We start from the raw sequence: 16633 nt of genomic DNA, 5'->3' as shown, positions 1-16633 counted from the left end.
TGGGGAATTCTATATAAATTGTCCAACCCTCTTTAATCTAGTTTTTCTCACTGTCCTGCTATTATTTCTTGGCTAAAATTATAGATGCTGGCTTTGCAGGAGCGGCCACTTAGGAAAAATAATCATTATTCAAATGCCCAGCCAATTTACTTTGGCCTATTTGGAGCTTGCTTTTCCTGACGAGAAAGGAATAAATTTTTAAAATACACTTTCAAGTTCGGGCTAGAAAAGTTGAGTGTACAAGTGAGGAAAAGTGGGCAACGGAAGTAGACAAAGCTGAGCTGAGCTGGAAGCAATAAATTCAAACAACCTCCATCTGCCCCATACATGTGCCCCACTGGGCATCCAAGGCCAAATGTACTCTCTGGAACGGATGGCAGAGGAGGATGTTGTGGGTTTTGGCTTCGCCACTTGTGAAAACTTGCTTTGGGGTAGACACCTTTAGCTCCAACATGAGTGTCTTTGATTGAAATAGAATATTGGGAAAGAAGAAAGAAAGAAACCAGGGACCTGGCCTTCCTAGATCCAGAAGGCAAGCTGGGAGAAGGGGTTCTTTGATCTAGGCAGCACCAGGAGTAAAATTACTGAGACAATTTCAAAGGAAGCCAGGGCCTTTGCTTCTCTTTTTTATATAAGTGTTTATTCAGAAAATATCTAGAGAGGCTGGCTGATGTCAGGCACTCCTTGGGGGTATGTAGATGAATAAGTGGTGGTATCCAGCCTGTGGGAATTTAGAATCAAGAGAAGAGACCCTCCCTGCAAGACACTGTATGGAAAGACTGACATTCATCTGTCACCCACAGGCTGGCAACGGCTGGTGTCAAATCTGATAGGTCGATGTCCAGGCTATACCAACTGTTAAATATTTTAATATCATCCTGCTCAGTGATATGTGAGAAGTACACCAGATATACATGTACACTCCACAGTAGTAGCACACAGCAGAAAAAATAACTCTGGTGGAGGTGAAGAAAGTCCTGCAAAGGTGGTGGCATTTGGTCTGTGTTCTACAGGCAGAGTAGGACATCACTGAGAGGTAGGAGAGGAGGAGGGAAGGGGTTGTTCTAGAGGAGAGAGGGACCAGGACCACATTCTACAGCCTGAATATGCAAATGGAGAGTGGGGAGAAAAACATGCGGCCTACTATGAATTGAGCATAAATTGTTGGGGAGAGACTGCTGGTGGGGCTGGAGTGGACTGTGATGGGCCAGTAAACCCTGCTTCAGAGACTGGCCTTGATCATATGAGCAGCTGAGTGACGTGACCAGGCCAGTGTTGGAGAAGATTGACTAGGCCTTCAGTGAAGCTGCAGAAACAGGAAGTGGGAAAGCCAGCCTAAATCACTCACAGTGAAGCACACCACAACTTGCTGAGTGTTTCTGTTTAATGAAAGCTGAGATTTGTTGACCATGTACTCTGCTCCATACCCTTGTAAAATGCTTCCTTCCTCTCATGCAATCCTCAGCACATTCCTGCCTCTCCTAACCCCAAGTTAAGATGAGGAGACTAAAGCTAAAAGAAGTATGTTGGCCCATTGGGAGGTGATGCGAGGAGGGAGGAGCAGAGTGACACAGAGGCTGTTAGAGCAAAGGGACATCTAGTGAATGCCTACCATGTGCCAAGCTCTGCAGTATGTGTGTTCCATTTAATCCTCACAGAACAGTTGCACCTCAATCGATGGCAGTTGCATTCTCCCAACTGCTCAGGCCAAAATCTTTGGAGTCATCCTCTTTCACATCTACATCCAGTTCATCAAGAAATCTTTGTTAGCCCCCCACCTTCAGAATGTATCTGAATGCAACTACTTTTCTCCCTTCATGCTGTTGGCCTGGCCCAGCCCATCCTCCTCTCTCTTCTGGATTCTGCCCCCTGAAGACCAATATATCAGCATGGGTGATTCATTTAGAACCCAGGTCAAATCACCTAAAGCCTCTGCCTACAATCCTTCCATGATTCCTCGTGGCACTAAAGTAAAGCCAAGGTCCTCATATTTGTTTCTAGTGACCAAGCTAATCCTGCCCTTTCATTACCTCCTGATCTCCTTTCTTTTCTCTCTATTTACTTGCTTCACTCTAACCACTGCCTTTCTTCCTCTTTCTCAAACTCACCAGGTGTACTCCTGCCTCAGGACCTTTGCTCTAGCTGTGACCTATGTCTGGAATCCTCTTTCTCCAGGTATCCGCATCATCCAAGTCTTTATCATCAGACCTTTGCTCTTGAAGGTTGTGCTAATTACCCTACTGAATTTTGCAACATGATCCCCCATCACACATCAGTCTGTCACCTTGACCTGATCAATGTTTTTTTCTTATAGCAATTACCACTTTCCAAAAGAGTACGGATTTTATCATTCACTATGTTTTTTGTTTATCTTTTCTTGCTAGAACGTAAGCTCCATGAGGGCAAATACTGTTTCGCTGACAAATTCCAAGTGGTCAGATCAGTGTCAGCATTTAGTAGGTGCTCAATAAATATGTATCAAATGCTAGAAATAGCAGATTATTCAAGTAAGTGGTAGAGCCAGCACTTGAACTCAGGCCTGACCTGTGGGCTATGTTCTTGGCTCTTGCTGCCACACCTGAAGTGGGAATGGAAAGCCAGCTGAAGTCTTGAAGGACAATAATGTTAGAAGGCAGTGTGATTTTACTGTAGTCATGCTGATACAATGTAATGCTACAACAAAAGAGAACAAGATTTTCTTGCTCAGTTTTGTTGGTTTAGGTTTTTAAAAATAAATAATAAAAGTCAGGGCTGAGAAAACATTGTGTGTGTGTGTGTATGTGTGGAGAGAGAGAGAGAGAGAGAGAGAGAGAGAGAGAGAGAGAGAGAGAGAGAGAGAGAGAGAGAGAGAGAGATTGGCTTTCGTCCTAGAGCCTTACCTCATTCACCAGGCATTTAACAAAGGCAGCATTATTGAATAGTAACTAATGATCTGGCAACAGAGGGAGAGATGGACAGGACAGAGCACACCTAACAGGATGAAACGTTTAGTCACTCACAGATATATTTCAGAAGGAGGAAGCGCTGACAAGTGCGGCTTCAGGAGGGCCCTGTAGAAACTCTACTTCCCCTGGGGTTTTCAGACCTCAGAGGTGAGCCTGATTTGCAGGAAAGAATCTCAGAAGCGGGCCGTGCTGCTGACTCTCCTGGAATCGCTGCCCAGCACCTGGTCCTGCTGCCACCACCTGCCATTGTGGTTTGGCTCTGGGACCAGGTTAGCTGTTTGTCTAGGCTACAGGTTAACACTGTGTTTTCACTGGCTAATACCTAGGACTGTCCCTGAGTATGGAGAGAAGAGCCACCGCCACAGCAACCCTATCCAGAAAGAGGGCTGGATTGGGAGAAGGCAGGACTGCTTGGGCCAAGGGAGTTCCATTCTTCATTCAACATCAAGCTCCCTCTGAATGTTAAGGATTAGACAGATGAATGCATGCTAGGGGAGGTGTGTTTTGCTAAAATACATGGGCTCTGTTGAATGTTCAGAAATGAACCATACCTTCCACTGCAGGGATGCACTAAGTGAGTAAGGCCACCAGGCACTCTCAGTGATCAAAAGAGATGAAGGGTTTCTTCCTAGTTTCTTGCAATTCACAGGCAGCAGGATAAGTTTGGATGCTGTTGGGTAAGCTGCTGCTACAACAGAAACTAAATTTGTTTTGAATAGGAATCAGATGATTACTCCCCAAACTGTCAAAATTACTAGACTGAAACCACCAAAGGTGATGTCAAAATATGACTGTCTGGGAAACTTATATTTTTATGAAATAGCTGCTTTACAAATGTTTTCTTCCAATGAGGGGAAAAAATCCAAATCTCTTCTCCCGCCTCTGCTTTTTTTCTTCCAGCTTACTTGTATTGGTGTGCAGGAAAATACAAGGCTTCATAAGTCCTAACCCAGTTTTGGTCTCCACAATTGTAAAATGTCATATTTGACTTACTGTACAACTTGAAGTTTGTAACCTTTGTGTTATAAAACATTTCTGATAAGATACCATCCTGGTCTTGCTATAGCCTTTTCAAATTTCCTAATAATAATTGTGAATTATGTCTGTTACATAGTCTATAATGATTGAGGGCAGCCTTGAGCTTCAGCTTGCCTCTGAATCCCCTGAAGAGCAGGCTAGATACAAATTTCTGGGCCCCACCCCAAGAGTTTCTTGATTCTAGAGGGTAGGGGTGGGGCTGAACATTTTGCATTTCTGAGGCATCCTCAGGTAGTGCTGATGCTGCTGGCTCTAGGATCACACACTTGGAGAACCCCTGTTCTCTGGTTCCTACTTTAATTGCTCCTTGAAGAAAATCAAGCAAGCAGTTGTTTTAGAACTGAACCCAGGAGGAGTTAGCAAAGTTGGCACAGATGTGAGGCCAAATAGCAGCAGGAGGACAACCTGGGAATTGAGAAGTCTCTGCATGTAGGTGAAGGTGGATGTAGTTTATGTTCCTTACAGTTTTTGAAAGATCTTTTTTTAAAAGAGAAAGAACCCAAAAGTGAAATGATCAGCATCAGTTTGGATTCTTACAGTTGCAAGTGAAAACAAAAGCGAAAAATAGAGGCCATTTATTGGCTCATATAAATGAAAAACCAAAACTTTTAGGCATGGCTTGATCCAAAAGTTCAAATGAGTTTTTCTCTGTACCTGTCCTCTGCCCCCTCTTGATTTGCTCCTTTCTCAAATGAACCCTTATCGTGGTGACAATATGAACAAGAATGAGTCCCTTTTATTGGCCAAACTCTTTAGGAAGCCTGCTGTCATAAAGCTCATGGAACAGCTTGTGGGGATCAGCACATGAATGCTTTCCAGAATAAAGAAGGGCAAGGAGTGGACCAACCCACAGTAGTATATTAACCATAATCGCCATTATCTCTTGAAGACTGAGGAAAGTTTGTGCCACTATAAAGATACCATGGTACTATGGTTACACAAACCCAACTGCATTCAACTAAGAAAATAACTTTTACCTTGGGAGTTTTCACACAACTTTTATCTCCTTTGCCATCATCAAAGGTAAAGTTTTACAGTTGGGCTTCATGATGGAAAGCTCTCATTATAATGAGAAAATTTGCCAGAGGGGGTGGAATAGGCAAGGTAAAATTGTAGTCATCATTTTCCCCAGATCCATGATAACTTTTTTTTTTTTAATCTTCTTTTCTGCAGAAAAACACCTGCCTAACTACAGAGTCCAATAGGAGACTCTGAGGGGACTTAATGCTATTTTAAGTGCTATTTTCAGTCCTATAGAGTTTTCATTTGGTTCTTCATGTAATAGGCACATGTACAAAAAAGCAATTAAACTGGAACAAAGCAGAAAAGAACAGCAGGCAAGTTGCTGCCTTCAGTTACAGTGCTTCCAATCTGGAACACTGTCAGTCATTGGTAGGGCCTCAGATTTAAATTAACTGGGGGAAAAATTTTTTTTGGCTGAATCAGCATCCAAATGTATGAATCTTTCTGAAGGACTTCAGGTTTCTCAGAGGGCTATGCTAGAGGCAAGGAGTAGATTGATTTTTAAAAATCTATCCAAGAACAAAGAATCATTGCAAAATGAGCTAGTTTTCTGAGTTGTGGTCTGGAAAATACATTTCTGAGTTCTGGAATCTTGCCTCCTTGTTTGAGACTCTGGACTTTGTCTTTATTTCATTATGCTAAGCCATTATTGTAATCATGTTCCTAGAATAATACAAGCTACAAGATGGGTTGGAGTTGTACTTTAGTTGAGTTGGGTTGCAATTAATAGGAATAAACCACTAACTATTAAGGGGTATGTTAGAAAGACCCTGGAGGTTAACAGAATCAGAGGGAGGGAAATTGCTGGACTTGTAGGATTTACTACTGTCACGACCCTCTCACTTGGATGCTCTCTCACCATCTCTCTGCCTCTTTGCCCTGTGCCTCTGCCTGACTTCACTGTCTCCTACAGAAACACATTTCCACAGGTGATGGAAGTGGCCACCAGCAGCTGCTGATTCATGTCCTCCAATGTCTATGACCCCAAAGGCAAGACACTCTCTCCCTCTACACTTGAGGACAAACCCCATAGAAAAAGAAGTCCACAAAAGGAGATGGAAGAGGACCCAGCAAAGAGCTCTGCCACAGAAACCAGAGTGAGATGGAGTTTGGAGGAGAAGGCAATGGTCAAAAACTATGAACACCACAGAGGGATCAAGTAGAATGTGACAGACAAGTTAGTTCCTGACAAGATCTTTAACACAAAAAAGGTCAATGTCACATTTATCTGTGCACATAACATGTGGATGTGAAAACAGGAGTATCATGGTTCTTATTTTGAATGTTCATGCACCAGTGCTATTGCTGGACACAGAAACTTGGGTCACTGCCCATCAATTTGTAGCTCCACGTGAAGGTGGTTTTTATGTGGTTGAAATTATTAATTGCCATGAAAACAAATTTTGATAAAGAACCCATGAACAACAATGAAATAAATCCTGGAGAAGAACCATGATGGGCGTAACTTGGGTCACATGCCCCACCCCCTTACCTTAGAGTGGGAAATGGAGGGGGTAGTAAAATGGTCAGCCAGGCCGAGTCACACCATGGCCATACCTGTAGGCAAAGGGCCGAGTATTATGACTGGCAGCCCCACCAGGACTGCATAATTGGAACTGGGGAGAAGCTGTTTCCCAAGGAAGAGAAGGAAGGAAAGTATATGGATGACCAACAAAAGCGGTTATAGGAGCACAGCTAAATGTAAACACATCCACAGTCAACCAAAAACAAGAATTGTTAGTTATTCATATCGACACTTATGTTGCACTTACTATGGGTCAAACCTGTGTTTGGCCATGCACATACAAAGATAACTGGTACAAAATTCTGACTTTTCAGAGTTCAGGTTGTTACTGGATAGATATATCGGCAAACTGGGTACTATAAGATGGGTACTATAGTTGAAAAATTTGAAAAGTAGTGTAGCAGAAAAGAGAAAGGGATGAATTCTCTTGGGGAGGATGGATCAAACTGAGCTTCATAAGGAGTCAGCATTTAGAGGAGGGCTTTTAAGAGGGCATAGGAGATTTCCAGGTGGACAATATGGATTCGTAAAGAAGTCTCCCCGGTTTAACAGACTATTGACCCAATTTTATTTGTAGGTTTGCATTGCATAGAACAACAATAGGGAAATACAGGTCTAGTCTTAATTTCAAATACAGGAACTAAAGCTTATTGAATTAAAGCTATTTGGCCAAAGTAACACATCTCAGGGGTGGCAGGGCTAGGGCCAGAACACAACTCTTGACCACCCAAATAATGCTTCTTCCAGTCCTCCCCATAGAACTCTGAGTATCAAGGGGAAGGCTGAGCTTTGCCCTGGCTTTCAATAGGTACAGACTAGAGTGCCAGATCCAACCATAGTTATCATGTGCCCAGTGTGTTGCCAACTTATTAGCCTGGAGTAATTCTAAGTGACTTGTAAATTCACAAGCAAGTTGTTGGAACAAATCTGTTTCAGAAAAATACAACTGACTACCACAGGTCTGTGAGTGCCCCTACATGTTACATACATAAAATCCATTCAATTGGTTTTTAATTAAATTGATGAGGGCTGACTTTTAAGACAGGCTATTTCCTTACTAGAACTGTGACTCACGGTGAGAGGGGGCCTCATGGTTTCTATCAGAAAACAAAAATGCTAGGCTGAAATGCTCTCCTTTACTTACATGAATAGGTAGAGCAGTCTGGCGGAACTCATAGGTAGCCAGGCACAGGAGAGATGACTGATTGGAAGTCACTGAACTGAGTCAGCTGCTATAGCTTTAGCATTTTCCTTTGAAAGCTGACCTAAAGACTCTTCCAATTTCCTGAGAAGAGGTACAGAAGCCCTGTGTAGAGCCAACATAGGACTGTACTAGGTTGGGCTGCTGGGCCAGATGGGCAAGGTGCAGTCTGGAGGGCATCAGCTAGAAAGGGCTGCAGCTCCCATGCCAGAAAGAGCAGGTGTGGGTGTTACTGACCCTTTCTATGCTGCCTGCTTGCTATAAGCAGCCCCGGCTCCAGAAACAAAATTCCTAGGCAGAAGCTGACTGAGGGCGGCAGGTGGGACCTATTGTTGAGTTAAGCAAATGTATGATCTCACCTGGGGGAATGGGATATGGTCTAAGCAGGAGTGTAAGGAACTGCATAGACATCATCTTTCAAAATGAAGAGGCTATTACAGTAGTGACAGAGAAACACAGACAAAGTGTCATGCGTTTGTGGACAGCTGGTGAGAGGGAACCTAAGTTTCCCCAAAGTCTCAGTGTAATAGCCTGTCATTCCAGAGGAAAGATCAATACTGACAATTGTCAAGAGTAGGGAAGAAACTGTCAGAAGCACAGTAAACCAGCCATGTAAAACATGAAATGAACCACCACTCCCCACAGTGGGGTAAAAATTCCAAATTGTAATGACAGTAGAAAATAAAAACAAAGTATATGAGTGCCACCTCTTGGAGAGATCTAACCCACCAAAGCCCAAGGTCTCTCTCTGCCAGCCTCTCCTGCTCGCCTATTTGACAACATACATTTTTCATGCTGGAGTTGTGTTAATGGTCTATCTGCAAAAGGTTGAAGAGTTCAGAGCCATTTCCTGCAAGGGAATGGGCTACCTAGTACAGTATTCCCTCACTTATCATGGGTATTACGTTCTAGACCCCCCTGAGATAGGTGAAAATCCGCAAAGTAGGAATTTTACATTTATTTTAGTATCTATATATATTTTAAGGCTTTATAAACCCTTCTCACACACTGACAAACCATTCCTAGTCCCTTATTAAACTTTCCCACTCCTTTATTAACCTTTTCCACACTTTTATAAACACTACTTATGTTTTTAAACATATTCTACACTCTTAAACCTAGGTAACTTTAACAACATACATATACAGTATACAGTACCACAAAATCCCACAATATAGTGAAAAATCCGTGATAGATAATATAATATTTTTTAAAAATCCCACAATACAGTGAGGCTGTGATAAGTGAACCGCAATATAGAGAGGGACTACTGTAATACTTATTGGGTTATTTCTTGTGGTTTGATAGACTCTCCAGGGTATGGATCCTGGCTTTGTCATTTACTGGTTGTGTGACCCCAGGCAAATTACTTAACCTCCGTGAAACATAGTTCAAAAGTCTTGGAAAGTAATGATTATATGAGATAATATTTATAAAGTGCTGAACATAGCACTGGAACAGTGCTTAAAATAGTAGCTGTTAATGTTTTTATTATTAAAACTCAGTCCTTGCCTTTGAACAGCTCACATTCTAATGGGAAAAGTAGATCTAGGTATGACTCATGCAGGGTATAATAGAACAGCTTTATAAGAGTAGGCTGTGGGTATTTCTAGGTTTAAGATCATTTTTGTATAGCCCTGGTCAGTTGATTGGAGTGTTGTCCTGATGTGCCAAGGATGTGGGTTCAATCCCTGGTCAGGGTACTTACAGGAATTTGCACAAAAATAGGTTGAACAACAAATTGATGTTTCTCTTTCTCTCTCAAAAGAAAATCACTTTTGTATAATCTGTTGCCTCTGGAGGTTTCTGTCCAGGTAGATTGTGACAGCTCTTGCAAAAATTCCAGGGGATAATCACAAAGACTCTCATCAGGCTAGGAAAGTGTTTGGGATTTTAGAACATATCAGAGCTTTGTCTAAAGGTAGAATGGAAAGGCAAAAGAAACCTAGTGACCTTTAGGCAGCTTGGATCTCAACTTTGTCTATAACAGGGAACTTTTAAAAATTCTAGCAATCATTCAGCAAAGAAGTCAAGACAATTCAATGCAAAAAGGATATTCTCTTCAACAAATGATGTTTGAACAAGTAGGTATCCATATGCGAAACCTCACAACATACTAAAAACCAACTCAAAATGGATTATATACTTAAATGTAAGAGCTAAAATTATAATAATCCTAGAAGAAAACATAGGAGAAAGCTGTCATGACCTTGGGTTAAGCGTTCTTAGATATGACACTAAATAAAATCCATAACATGAGAAATTGATATTTTGCACTTCAAGCCTAAAAACATTTGTATTTTTCAAACATTTTATCTTAATTAAATGTATTGGAGTAATATTGGTTAATAAGATCATATAGGTTTCAAGTGTACATTTCTATGATATATGATCTATATATTTATTGCATTATGTGCCCACCACCTACAGTCAAATCATCTTCCATCACCATATATTTGGTCCTTTTTACTCTTTACTATCCCACCACCTCTTTCTCTCTGGTAACCACCATACTGTTGTCTGTGTCTATGAGTTTCAGTTTTATATCCCACATATGAGTGAAATTATATGGTTCTTAACTTTTTTTGATCAACTTATTTCACTTAGCATAATATTTTCTAGGTCCATCCATGTTGTCACAAATGGCAGTATTTCATCTTTTCTTATGGCAGAGTAGTATTGCATAGTACATATGTCGTCGGCAGCCGTCCATCTCGAGAGACGATGGTGTAGCTTCTTAAGAGTCTATCTGCACCGCCAAGAATGGTTGTGCAGTCCGACTCGGGAGTGACACGGTATCTGTCTCCTCCCGTGTTGAATCGACATCTTGCGATGACGCTGGAGTGTCCTCTCCAGTGAAGCTGAAGCTACAGAGCCTGGGCAGGGTGATATGGAGGGTCTGCTGTTGCCCATGCAGCAGACCCCCCCTCTCTTCGCAGCTGAAGGGTCCAAGGGAAAGAGGGAGTCGATACAGCTTGGCTTCAGGTGCGCCGCAGGAGTTGCCGGTGTTGACTACAACGTCAAACCGCCTTAGGGACTCCGGCTCCGGATTTTCTGTCGGGGTTTACTCCCTTAGCCTTTCCCCTGAAGAGGTATGCCGCAAGGCAGCGGAGGTTTTTTGGAATCAGAGTTTTCCTTCTCTGATGTGCCCTGACTGGAAGATCGAACCAGCGACACTTAGCTCGCAGGCCGACGCTCAATCCACTGAGCCAAACCAGCCAGGGTTAGTACATATGTACCACATCATATTTATCCAATCATCATCAAAGGACACTTTGGTTGTCTCCATTTCTTAGCTACTGTGAATAATACTGCAATGAACATAGGGGTGCATATATCTTTGTGAATAAAAGTTTTTGAGTTTTGGGTAGATACCGAGAAGAGGGATTCTTAGGTCACATGGTAACTCAATTCTTAATATTTTCTATAGTAGCTTAATGTTTGCCATAGTGGTTGTTCTAGTTTACAATCCCACCAACAGAGAATGAGAGTTCCTTTTTCTCCACCACCTCTCCAACATTTACTTCTTATTACTTGTCTTGCTGACAAAAGCCATTCAGATAGGTGTGAGGTGGTACCTCATTGTAGTTTTGATTTGCATTTCTCTAATATCTAATGAAGTTAAGCATCTTTTTGTATATCTGTTGGCAACTTGTATGTCTTCTTGGGAGATGTGTCTGTTCAGGTCCTCTGCCCAGTTTTTAATTGGACTGTTTGTTTGTCTGGTGTTGAGTGGTACGAGTTCTTTATATATTTTGGACATTAATCCCTTGTCAGAGCTGTTGTTTGCAAATATTATCTTCCATTTGATTGGTTGCCTTTTTGTTTTATTGTTGGTTTCTTTTGCTGTAGTGAAGCTTTTTAGTTTAATATAGTCTCATTCATTTATTTTTCCCTTTACTTCCCTTACTTCAGGGTCAAATTCATAAAATGTTCTCTATGACCAAGGTCCATATGTTTAATACCTACATTTTCTGCTGTGTACTTTATTGTTTCAGATATTATATTTAGGTCTTTGATCCATTTTCAATTAATTTTTGTACCTGGAAACAAACTGTAATCTAGTTTCATTATATTGCATGCAGTTTTTTAATTTTCCCAGCACCATTTATTGAAGAGGCTTTCTTTTTCTCCACTGTGTGTTTTGGCTCTTTTGTCAAAAAGTATTTGCCCATATACACATGGTTTTATTTCTGAGCTCTCAATTCTGTTCCATTGGTCTGTGTGTCTTTTTCTGCCAGTACAATGCCATTTTGTAAAGAACACCAATAAGTAAATTAAAAGGAAAGTCAAAACTACACCAAAGTATTTGCAATACATCTATCTGATATAAAATTTGTTTCTAGAATATATAAAGAACTCTTATAAGTCCCTAGTAAGAAAATAAACAATCTGATTTTTTTTTAAAGACAGCCCTGATTGGTATGGTTCAGTTGATTGGAACATTGTACTCTACACGGGTTCAATTCCTGGTCAGGGCACATACCCAGGTTGAGGGTTCAAACCCCAGTCAGGGTGTGTACAGCAAGGCAACCAATTGATGCCTCTCTCTCTCTCTCTCTCTCTCTCTCTCTCTCTCTCTCTCTAAAAAGCAATGAAAAATTTGTCCTCAGGTGAGGATAAAAAAATAGCAAAAAATTTGAATAGACATTTCACCAAAGAAGATACATAAGAGGCTAATAAGCCTTGCAAAGATATTCAATATCATTAGTAATTAGGGAAACACAAATTAATAAGTAAAAACACTGACAATACTGTTTGCAAGGGTGTAGAAAAATGGAACCCTTAATCATTGCTATCAGGAATGTAAAATAGTACACACTGGAATATAGTTTGTCAGCTTCTTAAAATGTTAAACATAAACGTACCATATGACCCAGCAATACTGCTCCTAGAAATAGACCTAATGTAAATGTAAACATAATTTCCACATAGTAGCATGTATGCAAATGTTTATGCAACATTATTCATTATAGCCTCAAGCTGGAAACAACCCAGATGTCCATCAAATTTTTAATAGATAAATGAGATGTGATATATTCATACACTGAGATACTGTTATAAAAAAGAACAGGCTATAACATATATGACCCTCAACAATATTATGAGAAGTGAAAGAAACCAGAACCAAAAGACTACATGTGGTCTGATTCTGTTTATATAGATGTTCACAAAGGACAATTGATAGAGAGATAAAGCAAATTAGTGACTCTTATCAAGCTTTCTAGAGGTTAAAATGAGGCAATGAATGTAAAAGAATGCAGAATAATGTCAAGTGGAACAATCGTTACATCTTTTATATTCCCTGAGATCAACAGAGTCTAGAATAGAGATGACAGACATATGATGTGAGCATAAAATCTGAAAGTCAGCCTCGGGTTTGTTAAGAGACCTTGACTACCAGACATTCTGAGTACCAGGCTGTCCTTTAAGGCTAGAGCTCCAGGGTTTGTTTATAAGGTTACTTTGATCTATGCCAGTTTGGGATGATTTATTAGTCTCCCGAAGATCACTTCAATGAGACCAGGCTTCTAACACTAGCAGACTGAACTTCCCATAAGTTTTCTGTTGATTAAAAACATCTAGATGTCATCAATCGTTTGGGATAGTCTTACAACTGAAAAGAGGGTCAGATAGTTGAGTTCCTAAAACATCAACATCCTCAGTCTAGCCTCTCAAAGCTGTTATAAAGATACTCAAATGTCTTGAACTAATCAGGGAGTGTTCAATTGCAAGTAACAGAATACCTGATTTTTAATGCCTTAAATCATGATTATTTTTCATCTAGCTGATCATCTGGAAGTAGGCAACTCCAGTTCGTTTTGGAGACTCAATGATGTCATCAAGAACCAAGATTCGTTACATTCTTGAGCTTTGTAATTCATCCCCAGTGTGTGGGCAACATATCTCCTCCACTCAAAAAATAGCCACTGGATCTTCAGGCAACTCATTCTCACATGACAGCATCCCAAGGAGAAAACTGGGGGCAGTGATCAAAAAATTCTTCTTCCCCATACCTCTCTCTTATTGGAAAGGAATGAAACTCTTTCCCTGAAGTCCAAAGAATATAACTTTATATCACCTTACCTGAAAATTGGGTCAAATGTCCACACTGTTAGCAAGGAAGAATGAAGATCTGTTATGTCACTTATCTGCATATGGTATTTTACAGCTATGTATTTGTTGTAGACACTGTTACTAATTATGAGTAATGCAAAATGTTCCTGCCTAATTTAACAGGACTTGGAGTAATTCAGAGTTGTCGGGATGTTTGAAGAATGAAGTTTGATGTTAAGTTGCCAAAAGCAATGTCCAAAACCATGCTCAAGAGCTATTCTAATGAAGTCCCTGCTGCTGTAAGTCACCATGCACTCAACCTACAGTTTGCTGATTTTTGGTGAGAACTTGATCTTGGTTTTATCATGACTGCCAGGGCTAGTACAAGAGAGTGAGTGAGAGCACCCCCTGACCTTGGCTGTTTCGTCAGTAACTCCCAAGTCAAAGGGTACTGTGAGTGTATCTGATTGGTGGAGCCTAGTTCATGTGATTTTGCCTGGCTGCAAATGAGTCTGGGAAGCTGAGTGTCTGACATTTGGGCTAATTCTAATGGAAAGAAGTCTTGATCATCAACCAAGATTCATAAAGTGAAGAATTCTCAACTTAGGTAGAGTTTTAGATACCAAGCAGCTCAAGTGACACATGTGTACCACAATGTTAATTTATCTCATCTAATTCTCACAAACTTCTAGAGTTATCCTCACTTTTTAGAAAAGAAAATGAGGCTCAGAAGTGTCTTGCCATGTCCATCTAAGCTCTATAGAAATACCCACACAAGTTGTGATTAATGTCCAAGGATTTTCACTGTGCATTGTTATAGCAAATTAATTGAAAACAAACCAGATGTCTGTCATTAGATATTTGTTAGTAAATTGTGGTACATTTATACAATGGAACACCATGTAACATTTTTAAAAATGGGGTAGATTTACATGTGCCAAAAGAAAAATATGTTCAGGATGTATTATTAAGTGGGAAAAAGGTTCTAAAACAATATGTACTACACTATAGTTTCAAGAAACTCAAATTATATATATATATATATGCTATTAACAGTGGTTGTCTCATGGAAATGTGAATAAGAATTCCGTCATATATTTTTGCAATTTTTACAGTAAGTTTGTACTATTTTGTAGGCAACAAAACATTCCGTGAATACATTTTTTGAGCCAAACCTATTAGTTGTTAGACCAGCCATAAAGGTAAGGGTCCCAGCTGTTTAGAGGAGGGGATAGGACTTGTCCCTGTTACTTAAAGGAGATTTTTTGCCTCTAGCACTGAGAGACTGAAGTGAAAGTTAAGGAGTCACTCAAAAAGTATAGTCAATGGGAGAGGAAAAAGGCAGGGAGCTCCACATTCCCTGAGAGGCTGGTCAGCAGCAGCTGAAGATGAGGGAGGTCACAGAATAATGAGAGAATTCCAGGCAGCAGGAGAGTCAGGAACAAGTGCTTGGTCACAGATTAGGAGAGGATCCAGCAGGCTGAGGTATGGTCAGGCAGAGGGATCAAGACCAGTGCAACATGTCAAAGAGGTTGGACCCTCATGAGAGATTGGGATGAAAGGCCTACGAAGCCGAAATTGGGGCCAAACTCTAGGCAGTGTGAGGCTTTAGTCTCAGGTGCTGCTGCTTGGACAGGAAGCTGCAAGTTACATCGTGGAATGCTTTCTTTCTTGTTAGTAGGAAATAGTTTTAGCACAATTTATTATGATGAAAAAGATTTCTAGTTATAGGAATCAAGTATTTCAATACCACAAAGGGTACGATTAAATGTACAAATACTGAAAGAAAGGCTTAGTGGGGAAGAGCGGGTACTGGGATGTGGTGATGTCTCAGGCAGTGTTAGACAAAAAGATGACCCTGGGTGACTCCAGAGGAGAGTCTCTAATTGAATGGTTTTGGTTTTGTCAAGCTCCCTTCAGAGAAATGACTTCAGTGTTGGAGGGTACATCCCGACCCAGGCTTCCCACAATTTGCGTATGGTCTGGGCTTCAGTTGTGGGAGTTGTGTTGGTGGGAATCCACCATGCTCTAACTCTAAACTCACAGAAGATGCCCAGGCTTTAGCTATAGAAGATCAAAGAAAGAAGGGGCACAAACAACTGGACTCCAGGGTGTGCTATAAATCCTGTTGATGTGTCTGAATGGAGAAAGTCAAAGCAAACAACATTGCTCATGAGCCAGTTAGAATGCCTGGCACATATGAACAGAGGAGGACAACTGAGGAAGAACACCCTGGCTGAAAAGTCCAGCATGTTGCTCTCTTTCCTTTTGTTCAAGTCTTGATGTTAGCAGCTCACCTCTGCAGTCCCCATGACATGTGTGGTGTCTGTTAATGCAAGTATCATGAATAACTGGTGAGGAACTCCGAGTGCTGAAGCAGAAGTCTAGAAAGATGACTTCAGCCAATTAAGGAGGAGTGTTTGCCCTGGAATGATCCTTCAACATCCAGGTGGATTTCTGGCTAAGTCTCCTTAATCACTTCCCACGCTGAAGACATGACTTTGGGACAGTTTGCAGAACAACCTGGCATATACCACATGTGTTAGGGTTTTTTCCTTCCTTGTTTTGTTTTTGCTTTGTTTTGCAAATCAAAGCAATGCTAAGCCACTAGACATAGCTTCCATCCAATGACTTCAGATGAATAATTTCCAGATGTTTATTTGTAGTCTCTCCAAAATACAAGTTGTAAAGCAAAGACATAAATGTTATAAATCCCTGGAGAACTATAGAATAACACTTGAGAGGGCAAGCTCAGGAGCCAGAGGCCTGGGATTGAATTCTGACTCTTACCACATGGACAAGCATTTTAACTTGTTTGTGCCTCAGTTTTCACATCTGTTAAAT

The sequence above is a fragment of the Furipterus horrens genome, unplaced genomic scaffold, assembly GCF_987537825.1.
Source record: "Furipterus horrens unplaced genomic scaffold, mFurHor1.1.pri manual_scaffold_4, whole genome shotgun sequence".
Taxonomy (NCBI): Eukaryota; Metazoa; Chordata; class Mammalia; order Chiroptera; family Furipteridae; genus Furipterus; species Furipterus horrens.
This window is presented reverse-complemented; position numbering follows the sequence as displayed.